This window comes from Pseudopipra pipra, chromosome 10 (genome assembly GCF_036250125.1).
Source record: "Pseudopipra pipra isolate bDixPip1 chromosome 10, bDixPip1.hap1, whole genome shotgun sequence".
Taxonomy (NCBI): domain Eukaryota; kingdom Metazoa; phylum Chordata; class Aves; order Passeriformes; family Pipridae; genus Pseudopipra; species Pseudopipra pipra.
Genome location: NC_087558.1, coordinates 11,542,905 through 11,556,188, shown reverse-complemented (window position 1 = coordinate 11,556,188; position 13,284 = coordinate 11,542,905). Strand labels below are relative to the sequence as shown.

Genomic DNA, 13,284 nt, shown 5'->3' with positions numbered 1-13,284 from the left:
AGGAGTAAAATAGGTGCTTGCAGGCTAGAAATCCCGACCTTTGACTCCCAAAACACCAAGGTCCTTTGTCAAGACCTCATTCGGTTCATTTCTAAGAACAAGTGCAGGAAGCACTTGCGACGGTGAGCGGCAGCTGAAGCACAATTGCACTGAATATGTGTTTGATGGTTCAACAGGACAACCACACCAGTGCAGTCCGAACTGGCAAGGTCTGCTGTTGGTGACCTGCAAAGAGGCTGGTTGCCAGAGTCCTGACTGCTTCACTCTGCTCCTACAGGCAGTGGAGGCAACACAAGGCCTCACCAGCCCTTTCCAGTCAAACCCTTCTTTGAACAGCCACCTCACAGGAGTAAACAAGCATCAGGTTTGTAGGCTTTTCAGAAATGATTTGAACAAAGGCTTATACTTTCTAAGCAGCTTTGATAAGCAAAAAACAATCCCAGACTTTTCCATTCCTGCTACAGAGCACAATTTCCTGTAATTTGAGATAAATGTACATTGCCAGAGTTTCACTGGCTGACCGCTCCAGTATCTGGCATTCAGCTCTCAGAGCTGCTCGCTCACCGGAATTAAATCTCCCTCTGTTTCTAGGTTTTTCAGGATGCAATTTATAAGCTGGTAGTCATGAAAACTGACATCTACTAGATGCTCTCATTAACGGGGTGAAGGTCGCATTTGATATTCCTAGGTGCTGTCAGATCACAAAGGGAGAAGAGATGGTTAAAAGGCTGAACTTCATCAAAGCATCTCAGCTCCGCCAGGCAGATGCAGTAACAAGCATGGTGATACTGTCAGGAGTGTGCTTACGAGATGACAGGGAAACCTGTTCCATCACGGTGGGTTAAAAGTGTGGGGAGAGAAGCCACAGAGCTCCCTTAAACACGTCCCTCATAAACCTGTCCAGAATATATGCAGTACACAGAAGGGCTTTGAGCATAAGCAGAGAGCACCTATGATTGCACAGATTGCAGAGATTAACAGGAATGGGACACGTGAACTGTACTTCTCAAAACCCAGCAGCGGATATTGAATCCTTCCTTTTCAATGCTTACATCTGAAAAGCCTTTGTGCAATGCTTTCCTTCTGCTGGGCTCATCTCAAAGAGACAAAGGAAATCCGGAGCAAGCCTGCTCTTCCCTGCACAGTCCATGTGAAGGGCTGCAGATTGCCTCTGAAGCCATCAGACTTTAAAAAATGGGCAAGAAGCAGGGAAGAAAGTGAATCTTCTTCCCTGAGGTTTAGCTGAGGGCTGGTCATCCCCTACTGCCTTCCTCCAAACTGAAATACCAGCTGCTAATCAAACCCTTCTCCAATGCCACCTACAACCAGCTCCCAATGTTACTTAAGAATATTCATAGAAAAGAAACAGCATTCAGTACTCCCACCCCCCAGAGATGTTGAAGAAAAATAAAACATCTTTACACCATCAGATCGGACAGAGAGAACCAACATGCTGCACTTCTGGTAGGAACTGAGGATCTTTTGGTAATTTAGATGCTCGAAGAGAGGGGGTGTAAACAGCGACGGGGAATCATTCCCATAATAAAAATCCCTCGTGATTCCCTCTCCATTTGTCATTAGCTAAATGCACGGCGTGTCCTAACTCACCCTTATTTTCCAATAATTCTCTCCTGCATTTTGCACAAATCGGACTGAATTCAGCCCTGAAGCATGCAGGAACAACTACTGACTTTGGATGAGTTTATCTTGTATAGAGCAAGGCCATTTATGTGGCCCGAGGCCAAAATAAACTACTACATTTCACTCAGTGATACATGAACTCTGCAGCGAGCTAATATTTACATCCATTAGCTATGTTCACAGGAACATGCTCCTTTCAACTGTCTCAAAGAGCCACCAAGTCTCTGTTCCCACAAGCAAGGTGTCCAAGATTTCCATGCTCTTTCTGCTAGTAAGAAAATCCTTCCTTCTTGCTCTACCGAGCTATAAAATCAGAAGCCTTACACAGAGTGATTTACTTCTGGTTCGTTCCAGGCTCTCCAGAGATCTTATCAGTGAAGGCAGACAGACACAGAGCCTGTCAGATTGCAGCAATTTCTCCATTACAGGAAAGGGATGCACTTGACCACAGCCCTGGCTGCTCTCACAGTGTACAAAATGCAAGGGTCCATGGAAGATACACATACAGAGTCAAGGGCTGGTCAAGAGGAGCTGTCGCAGCCTCCTGGATGCCCTGACTGGGCCAGCATTTGCCAGCTGAGATAAAGGAAGAGGATACTCTCTGTTTGGTAAAGAAATGGAGAGCTCACATACTCAGTGAAGAAGATAAAGGGGACAGTAGGGCAGGATGGCTTCTGCAGTCCAGCTCCATTCCTGTGGCACACGATTACTCAAAAAACCCCTAAAACCCCAAAAAAACAAAGCCACAGGATCTGATGGTTTGTACTAACATAGGTTCTGTGTACTAGTGCTGCTAGCACTGGGATGCTTTGCTTTAAATAGCCCCAAATCTGTGATCTACCCCAAACAGAAAGGTCTCCCCACAGCAGTCCTGTTGTCACACAGAAGGGCATTGCATCCAGTTGCAGAGAGAGGGGGTGGGTTTTGCAATGCCCTTAAGAACCTGACACCACAGGACTACAACCCACCCCAGTCTTGCCAGGAAGGGAAGAGTTTTCTCAACTTTCTTTGTTTCGTGACATCAGAAAGCATGTTGCCATTTTGCCTGTAAATGGTGCAATTCCAGTGGTGTCTGATGAACTTCTTATGCAATTCCGTAGCACTGTGCTGAAACACCAGCATCTCTGGCTGCAAGCAAAGGAGCCAGAGGCCAGGGAGTGCAAACCCAGGTGGCAGCAGAGGGGTTCACCCAACTGCATCCACCCAAAGCAAATAAAAATAAAAGCAAACACTAAAGGGAGCCAGGAATAAAATCAGTGAGCAGAAGAGCTTACCAGCTCAGAAATCACATCACAGCTAGGAAGCAGGCAATCAGAGCAGCCAGAAGACAGCTGGAGAGCTCTGATACATCCTCAGCACTTCAGGAACTTCTCACGAGACCAATATACTCTGAGGTGTTCTTAATATCTCCATAAATTAACATTTCAATAATAATAATTCATAGAGTGGTTGGGGAAAATGATCCATCACAGCCACTGTTAGAATTTTTTTTAAGGAACTTACTTGATATGTTCACTTTGTTTCAAATCAAAAATTGTTCCCTGAGCGCTTTCTTCTTCAAACTTTCACCTTCTTTCTACTGAGGAGCAAAGAAAAGTGGGGTGAGGAGAAACACAGTCACAGAAGTGTCTCCTTAACAGCAAAGAGGGTGGAAAGGTTTGTGGGTTTTTTTTTCATTTAGTACTGGTCACAAGTGGCATTTATGTCAGAAAAAAACATGAATATTTTCATATAAAACACCTTTTAATAAAACACCTTTTCCAAACAGACCTCAGCAAAGAATCATTCACTCCTGTCTTTAGTAGCACAGACCCCATAAAGCCTATGCACTTTCTAAACAATTATAAAACCCAAGATAGATGTCAAATAATTAACAAAGAGAGCTGCACTCTAAGTAACTACTGCACACCTATTCTCAAAGACACTGTACCAATTCTACAGAACAATGCTGCATTTTCCAAGGAAAGTACCTTTGTCCCTCCTAACCACAGACATCTAGGGAGGGCTGGTAGGTTTTCTGCTTTTCACTAAGAAGTCACACTATGGCCTGCAGAACAAAAGCACCCTTCAAAACCTTGCCACTAAGTGCTCTGGCTGAAAGGGCATTTATAATAAAGCACTTTCAGAAAGAGGAAAAAAATAACTTCAGCCAGAGCAGCTTTTACATACTATTTTCTTTCTATAATTCTGTCCAAAGTCAGAAGCATTTGAGAGCATAGGACTGGCCCCAAAAAATGGGATGTAGACAGAGGAAGGCTAGCAAAATCCAGGGTGGGATGGCTTAGGAAATGCTTTGTTTCTAAGCCACATGGACTTGAGGATGAAGGCTGAGTGATGGGCTGCAGAGCCAGGCTGGTGCTCAAGAGAGAGGCACAGCTCCTCTGCTCCCACATCACAGTGTGCTCACAAGCCCTGGGTCTCTGCATCCTCATGCAGCAGCATTGGAGAAGGCTGCTCGATGAGTCTGCTGTGTTTTCTTATGGGGAAAAATAAATGTACAGTTCAAGTAAATTCAAAGAATCCAAAAGGCAGACAAAGGGCAGCCTGCAAAAGCAACTGCAGAAAAGTAACAGCAAAAACACTAATGGAAAATGGGAAAAGGCCCTTCTGCCCTCCAGGAAACACTTTTGCTTTTCAGTACGTGCAGGAGTAAGTCAGACAAAAGGGGGAACTACTGTAGCATAAACCATCTCGGTGCCACTTACCCGGGATTTGCGCAGTGTCTTGCTGGCCCTGCCCCTCCTCTGGAGGCCATTTGGGCACTACATGGCACCACCCTTTGCTGTGGTGTCAGCAGTTCCACTCTGCCCAAAGCGGAGCCACTCCTGCAGAGAGCTGGCCAGTCCCATGGGCAGCCCCCCAGAGGAACGGAATGTTACACCGCAGTCCCTGGGAATGGGGGTAGAAAGACAGGCGACGGGGTTCAGAAGTCCAGCCATTACTCCTCAGGAGGAATAAACACGTTCATTACAATTTGCATTCCCAGACATCTTCCAGGAACAGAACGGGGAGGAATCAAGCAGCAATTTGATGATGAAAGCCATAAGCAGCTCGGAGCACTTTCCCTGCTCTAGTGCATGCTACGCCACACTCATCACTTCAAACACAGGCACACTGACCAAAGGGCCCCCAATGCTGTCCTCAGAAAAACATTTGCATCTCCCCTAAGGGCAGGGAGTCCAGTTTATCTTGGCAGGAGCTCCCTAACAGCCAGCACATTTCAGCAGGAATCAACCAGGGCTGAAGCCTGCCCGGCAATCAGGGATATCGCAGGAGCCATAAGTGTGACCCAATCAGCACATCTAATGGTGACACATCCAAGGCATGTGCAGGGACCTGCAAGATCAACACTGAAGTCCCACTTCTGCCAGGGTAGCTGCACTCACCAGGCTATCACATGCCTGACAGCAGAGCGGGCTGAAAGGAATTTGTTCTGAAATGTTTCTATTATAAAAGTAATTTATGTCATCAGAACCAAAGGAAACGTTTCAATTTGAGCAGCCTGAAAGTTTTTCACCAACTAGAATTACAGCAGATATTACACACCTACTTTTGTAGAGGGAAAAAAAAAATAAATTACTGGGAGTCAGATGCAAAGTTGCCCTGGTGAGAGGTGTCCTCTCTCACTAGCACAGAGCATCTTCTGTCTTGCTTGGCCGGAGCTGGCCACTTGAACACAGGACCTGGAAACACTGGCTCCCAGCACTGGAGAGATACAGTGCCCACACACACCTTTACACCAAGGTCTACCAAGTACCCTGAAGAGAAGGGGGGAAAAAAACCCTAAAAATAAAACCAAACACACAACAAACAAATCTGGAAACAGTCTTCTCAGTCAGTGGCTCAGCCAGCTCATTGCCAGCCAAGGACATGACATCAGGCATCTGAGGTTGTTCCATTTGCCTGTCACCCACCACAGCCCCTACCTGGCCTCCTGCCTGCCCATCCAGGCCAAGGGCTGCAGTCTGATGTCTTTTTAATAACTAATTTTCACTAAATCCCCGACATGGGGAGGAATGAACCCAGCAGTGTGCCACCCCAGAGTCACCACAGGAGGTGGTCCCAAGCTATTTCTCCCTCAACAGAGCAGCACAAATTGCATGAGCAATGCTCCAAAAGCACCAAGAGCTCCTGAGGGCAGAGCAGGCAGCAGCCTCACCTCAAGCTCAGAGGCTCGGGGAAAATTGCAGAGATTTTCATTCACAGTGAGTCATTTCTGAGAGCTTCCTTGGTAGTGTAAGATTTGCCTCTGCCAGTGCCAATGTTTGGGACACGGAAGCGATTGCCAGGCAAGGAATTTGTGATTTGCTATTGACATTTAGATACCATCTCCTGGCGTCCTTTTGGCTCAACGGATTTAATACTAATAATCAGAATTCAGATAAAGAAACTATTTTTCTCCCTCTCAAAAGGAAAAACGTGGAAAGGCAGGGGTGGCTTGAAAATATGTCTAAAGAAACTCAGTACACCCTGCTTCTCTTTGCAGTTCTCCTGGGGTCCTCTCAGGGCTTGGCAAAGCAGAAATGCTACAGATCTTACACACTGCTCTGCTGGAAGCCAGGGTGCCACTGATTATATTCTGGCAGCTATTTAGGAGGCAGAGCACGCTGCATTTCATACATCAAAAATAAACTAGCACAGTAATCTGTCATCTCTACAAAATATGCACACCTGGACAAGACAAATAAACAGCTGGGGCTACCACCTAGAGATCTGTGGAGTGGGCTGAAGAGGGGCAGGTAGAGCCACAGCTATAAAATCAAACAGCACAGACTACAAATGCATACATGCTGGCCACCAAGCAGTTCAAACACCAAGCTACAAGAGCACTTCTGTGCTCAAGCAAAAGGTATCCAGCCAAGATAGTCTATTTTTTAAGTCTGAATAGCCAGGGAATGAAAAGTTTCCAACAGAGCTTCAAAGAGAGCCGGGATCTTCCATGAAGCCAGACACAATGCTTCTATTTTGGACGGCAATGTTATAGTGAAAGGAGAGTTCTGAGAAATACCCACATATTGCACTACCACAAAATAAACTGATAAACTAATCTTCACACAGAAAAAAAGAAAGCTGTAATCAACATAGCTCAAAGACTTGAGAAGACTTAAGGAATCCAGAGTGAGATTCCTCCCTTGTTGGAAAAATTCCAATTAGTTCTCACAGAGCACCTGGAGACATCTGACGAGCATTTAATTTACACATTCTGCCTCCTGACCTTTTTAATGGTTTTTCAATGTAAGCAGCTTCAATATCCTCCCTAAGAGGTTGTTCCACTGCGGTGGTGGACACAGCAGCACATCCACATTGTGCAACAGATTGCACAGCAGCAACCCCAGTTAGCTCTGCCCAAGTTTCTAAATCCAGAGAACACAGTGCAGATTCGAGCAGGTTTATCAGCTGGGTTTACTGCCTTTCACACCACCAGCCTGCAACTCTTGAACCCCAGAGCAGCTTTCCCAGGAGAGGTATCTCCTCATAAGTCCAGCCTGGCACAGCCATTGCTCTGCTCACTCCATATCCCCACCATCACACCAGGGGCTATACCCAGCCCTGCCCAGCACTACCTGCAAGAGGGTCTCAGTCTCAAAAAACACTCCAAGAGTTTATTTTCCTAAATTCAAGGCCTTGCTGCCAGATATATACCTGCTCCTTCATTTCACCTCCTCCCCTTACAGCCCTCAGTGCTTGCAGACCAGATTCCCACGGTGGCTGCTCTATATTCAGCCATCATCCTCCCCTTCTTGTTCCTCCAGAGAGGGACACAGCAGGTAAAAATCCTCTAAGCACCACCATGCTCCAGAGCACATCATCACTCCTTCACTTCCCTTTCCAGAAGTGCCACAAATTCCTCAGGCAGCCTGCAATGTCTCCAGCACCGCAGCAGGTTTGCCCATGCTGTTGCCAGTGGGGAAGACCCAGCTTTCCCCGCAGCATAAGAGAAGGATCTCCTTAAGTGACTCTTGGTATGCTGGGATAAGCAACATATTCAAGGGTAAAAGCAAGTCAGATGAATTTTTCAAGTTTGGGCCACACAGCATTTCCACACCGGTACTTATATTAATCACGTTAATTTAATCCCATTTAGCCTTATACGTAAAAGCAAACAAGAATAAGACATCGAGATGCTTCTATCCCTGTCTGCAGCTCACACAGGCTGTTCTAAGTGTACTTTACACATCAATCCATGGCAAAAATTAAAGCAGTACTAAAACAGAAAGCCCAGGAGCTTCTGGCCTCTCCCAGGACAGCATCCCATTTACAAACAGTTCTCCAGAGGTCCTTCCAGCCCTCCACATTCCCAGCCTACCCACTTGGCCCTCCTGGTGACTATTTGAGCAGCTTTCTTTTGCATACTGCCCCTTCCTGGTAAGCATAGTACAGCTGCACTCTGCAAAGGGGACTAGAAAAAGCCGGGTACACACAAAAAAAAGAGGAGGTAAAGAGAGACAGAATGAGATAATCCTTCCCCTGTGATGTGTACTGGATTTGCTCCCCATGTCTCTAACATTTCCTTCTGCAAATATTCAGTTGCACCATCACAAGGAACTTGCTCAGGCTCTGCCTGCACTGACTCCAGCAGTGCAGCTCAAAATTCAACCTTCAAACAACACCACCCTGATTTTTAAGTCCTGGAGCCTTCTTTGAGAGTCTGCTCTCTGACCCACAGCATGTACACAGTGCGAAGGCTGAGATGGAGCTGCAGGCAGCAGTATGCTGTGATTGTCATCAATATTAATTATTTGGGGAGAATATGATTGATCTCATGAGGGCAACGAATTCATTTCCCCAGCTGAATGACAAACAAAAGGCAATACATTCGCTGCTGACATTTCCAAAGGCTACAAGGAGCAGCAACACAAGGAAATACTGCTGTGCACTAAAACCCTGCTGCGAAGGGCCAAAAATCTGAAAAGCCTCCACAATTTTAATTTCTGAGCACTTTCAAAGCCAGGAAGTGGATGTCTCAATATCCTGAAATCTGTGCTGACCCTGGCCCTGGGCTGGATCACTTCTCTGCATTGAGAGGAAGTAATCACCAAGTGTCTTTAGAAAGCTCGGTTGAGTTTCCCTCCTGGTCTTTGACACTTTGTGTCAGCAACTACAGTCATTGCACCTGTTGGACAAGGGGGGAAAAATGCTTATAAAGGGGGAAACATTACCTTCCTGGGTAGTCACAACCTAGGGCTATTCAGCACTGCTGCAATGCAAGATGCAGCTCCTCTGTGCAATGGGAGAAAAGAAAAACAAAGTAAGCCTGGAGAAAAACATTTCCGTCTCTCCATGACCTTGAGTCAGGGTGTCTATGTTTGTGCAACCTCCCAAGAAGACAGAATTAAACAGCCTCCCTAAATTCCACATAGCAACATGAGAGAGAACAAGGAAGGTGGAGAAAGGTAAATTGCACTAGACTGCAGTTATTTTTTCAGGAGACTGGATATGGGGAAACCCAGTCCGTGGGGATGTTACTCCAGTGGAGCCTTAGATTTGTTGTGTCGTTCAGTCACCCCAACACATCAATCCTGTCCGGCTCAAATGAAACCAGCACAATTTATTACAGCAACACCTTTTGGGATCCAGCAGCACATCTCTGTTCATTCATAGAGGTTGGGTGGCCTCAAGACCTCCACAGCCTGCCAGCTGGGCAGCAACACATACATTCTTGTCCCATTACCAAGACCCCTTCTTAGAAACAAGGGCTGGAAACTGTCTGTGTCTTGAAGGAAGAGGGGGGAGGCAGCTATTTCCAAAGAGAACAAATCCAATTATTTGTATTAGAGTGAATTTGCATGGCTCTTACTGTCAAAATCAGTATTTTCTAATGATCTGAGCTTTGACTCAACAGATTGCTAACAAACTTATGTAGGTGGGGCCCTGGATGGTACTACGGTGGGAGGGAGGTGAGATCGTCGTACTTATTGCAAACTAAATAACTCAGAAAAAATAACTAGAAATTTGGACTATTTACTCTGCCATTTACTATACTTCTGTAAGTCTCCAAGGTTGAAGATTTTAAAGTAGTCTGCTAGTTAAGGGTAGAAATACAAATTTCTGTTAATGTACATGAAACCTACATGTAGGCATCAGTCACCAAAAGCAGTGCAGGAAAAATTGTAGTGCCTCCCTGATAATCAAGCATTAGAGAACTTATAAATAAATGGCTGTTCCCTGAACTGAGTGCATTAGTAGAGGCTTCTGCAATCTGTGCCTCTGTTTCCCCAGCCACATTTATAACAGCCTCTCGCCACCTCACACCACAGCTGTGCATCTTAATGTCTCTAAAGTGCTTAGAGATGCTGAGATGAAAGATAACATATGAGTGCAAAGTATAGATTAATTCCCTGAGCTCAACAGTCAGTGGAGCTGATGGGGCTAAATGTCTCACCTACCCATCATATAAAACTGAGATTCTGAGCCTGTCTTAAATAGTAACTACTTAAGCAATAGTTCCCTTGGAACAAGTCATTTTGAGGCTGGTTAGTTGGGCACATGGAGCCTCAGCAGAGGGAAAACACAGAAATGCAGTATAGTACTATGAAAAATAGATGCTTTTCCAGAAGGTCTTAATCATGTTCCTATAGAATTTGGTAGTGGGATTTCAACTCATTTCAGTTAGAGCTGTTCACATTTTAGCAACCACCACATTAAGAACGTGGCCAAACATAATTTGAAAAGCTTTTTCCACTTTTGTTTGTTTTTTAAATTATTAAAAATCCAGTTTAAATAGTGCAAAGAAAACTTTAAATTGAGCAAGATAACTGTTGGCATCCTTCCAAGTAGACGGCAAACCCCAAAATGTTACTGCAAATCCAACAGATGGGAGTTATTTTTCACTCTTTAAAATTTCATTCCTTTGCACTGAGATTAACTGTAATTAGCTCTTTATTTACATCTAACACAAAAGGTAAAATGACAGAGAAAGGCAACTATAACCACAAATCATGGGCAGAAAAAGGAAAAAAAAAGGCAAAAATTTCCTCTGAGAAGAAAACATATCTTTCTCGCCAAGTAGGATAATTGTTATAAATATATAGTTAAACAGTTCCACAGCATCCTGTCACTACTCAGTATAAACATTTAGGTCACTGTTTTGCAAGCTTTTACACACAAGTTGATCAAATATCTAAGAATCATCCTCTGAATATCTAAAAAATCTCACATCCCTATAAACGGACAGCATCAGGCCTAAGGGAGGCAAGACACTCCATGTCACTTTTATTTCAGTCACAGAAGGGATTAAGCAAAACAGTGAGGAAAACAAACAAACACACAACCAAATAATCAAACCCAGCAGCTTTTCCAGATAAAGGGAGAGGTATTAAAACTTACTTTTTTTTTTTCTTTTTACCTTTTTTTTTTTTTAAGTCCTCTTCTAATTCTCATAACACTTTGGATTAGTGAGGCTGAAGAGGCCTCTTAAGAATTCATGTAAGTGCATGATTCATGCTGTATCTTTGCCTTTCAGTTGCACAACAAAGCTGGAGCTGCATGTGGAGCCCACAACCAGCCTCTTACCATGGTACTGCCAGGCTGCACCAGAGAGCTCCCCACTTGCACCCAGACAACGCACTGACCCGTGGCCACGCTGGCTCAAGATGAAGGCCAGATCCAAAGCTGTAAGGGTTAAAGAGCAAGGCTTGCCCAGCCATGCCTAAGCAAGCTGCTAGCAAAAAAAAAAAAAAAAAAAAAAAAAAAAAAAAAAAAGAGTGAGCAGGCTTAAGGACAGTCTCAAACACTTCTGAACCAATTGGAAACTCTGCCATGCCAGCTCAAGGATCCCAATACCTGTGACAGACATGGGATGGGAGTGCTAGACCATTCAGTTTTCCTTCCAGGAATGATAATAGGTCTCTTTCTGGGGACACCAAGAGAGAGCTGGGAAGAGCTGGATGGCCCTACTCTGAGTGGAATTTCCAAGGTAATGGCTCCCTAGCACCTCCCTGGTGTTCCCAGAAGGAACCACCTACCACTTCCCCTGTTGAGCCCAGGATTCATGGCAATCTCTTCTTCTCTGCTGCAAACAGAGCATTTAAGTTAACAGTCCCTTTTTGTTAACACATGTAAATGTAAAACAACTCCATAAGAATCAATGTAACCTTTTCATATAAATATAGAGTCAACACATAACAAGTGAGGGCGTAGAAGGAAAGAGGGAAAGACAGCAAGAAGGATCCAAACACCAAGAACCTAACCTTGACTCCACTCACTGCAAAAGGTAAGGACTGGAATAATTCTCATTTACTCATATGAGAAAGGGAAGCTCTCACACTCTTTTCTTCTCTTTCCCTAAAGCTCTCAGATACTTCTATCTTTAGCAAATTATCCTTGATGTAGTTTTCTTTAAATTGTAATTGGATAATCATCCAGACTCAGGGGACACCTGTGTCAGAGGAATTCCTGGGGATATATCCCCGTTTGATGAAACTGAGAGTTGTTAAATTAACAAAGGACTGACTAAAGATACAATTCTTCACTTGCAGTAGAAATTCTGTTTTACAAGCAACTATTTTTAGGGAACCCTATAACAAAATACATACACTTGTATGTTCATGTTCCTGTATTTTATTTTCTGTCAAATAAGACTCTGAATTTATGAGTATCATGTTCTGTGCATGTGTCTTATTGGGACCTCTGAGGCTGAACACAGCAAACACACTGGCCAAGATCGCAATTCCCAGTAGTGTAGGCACCATTTGAAGTAATTTCCCCGAATCAGTTCCCTTCCTACACTCTCGCCAAACATACATCTGGCTCAGTCGCGTGCCAAAGCCCTACACATACCAACACTGTGGCTGAGGAATGGAAGATTAGCCTTCTGCTTTGCAAAAACATTGGGGTGGGGGGAGAAATCCTAAAATACCTCCCAAAAGGAGAAGCTGTTTTATTCCAGTTTAGCACTGACTGAAGCTCAGCCACACGTTTTGGTGACGGCAAAGCAGAACAAAGCAGTTACAAACCACGGAGGGAAAAAACCCCACCTGCACGTGGGCCCCCAAGCTACACACAGAGTGCAGAATTGGTGTGGAGAAGGGGTCAGTGTGGCAAACCTGACAGCCAGCTTTGCCTTCCTTCTGCCTTTTCATCTGTCCCACTTTGCACAGCCAGAGGAGCACCAGCTCTCACGCACCAGGTACAGAGATGCTACCAGCCCAGGCTGCATCAGAGGAGACAGCTCTTGGCCGTGCTTCTGGGGGCAGTGAAATCCATGAGCTGTGTCAAGAGAAAGGCTGGGGAGGAAGGAGGAGAGCAGGCAATGTCTGAATTGTGAGATCCACTGTAGAACGTGTTTCAGTTCCCAGATAACGTGGCGCTGTTCACAAATTTCAGCTTATACAGGCTTTTCCATATATCTATTTTTATTCCTGAAGCATTCCCCATTACTGTATGACAAAAAAAAAAAAAGACACGAGTGCGCTCACATGCTGATATCTTCTTCCTGACTGTCCACCTGGCTAATGCAACCTGTCCTCTCAGAATCAAGCTGGGGCATCTCTCCCACACCACTATCCACAAGGGTTACCTCCATCACAAGTTTTTGCAAGTCAGTCTTGCTGAAATGAGAGGTCACTTGACAAGAGTAGGGGACCCAGGACAGATGGGGAAAGGAATATGAATCACGTGCCTGCCAGAATAACCAACATAGAA

The 13,284-nt window shown here is 44.8% G+C and overlaps 1 protein-coding gene across 5 annotated transcripts in view; it reads right to left on the bottom strand.

Moving 5' to 3' along the window:
- IL1RAP (interleukin 1 receptor accessory protein) overlaps positions 1-13,284 on the bottom strand; it is a 50,994-nt gene that overhangs the window by 34,885 nt on the left and 2,825 nt on the right. The gene's annotated exons all lie outside the window — the stretch shown is intronic.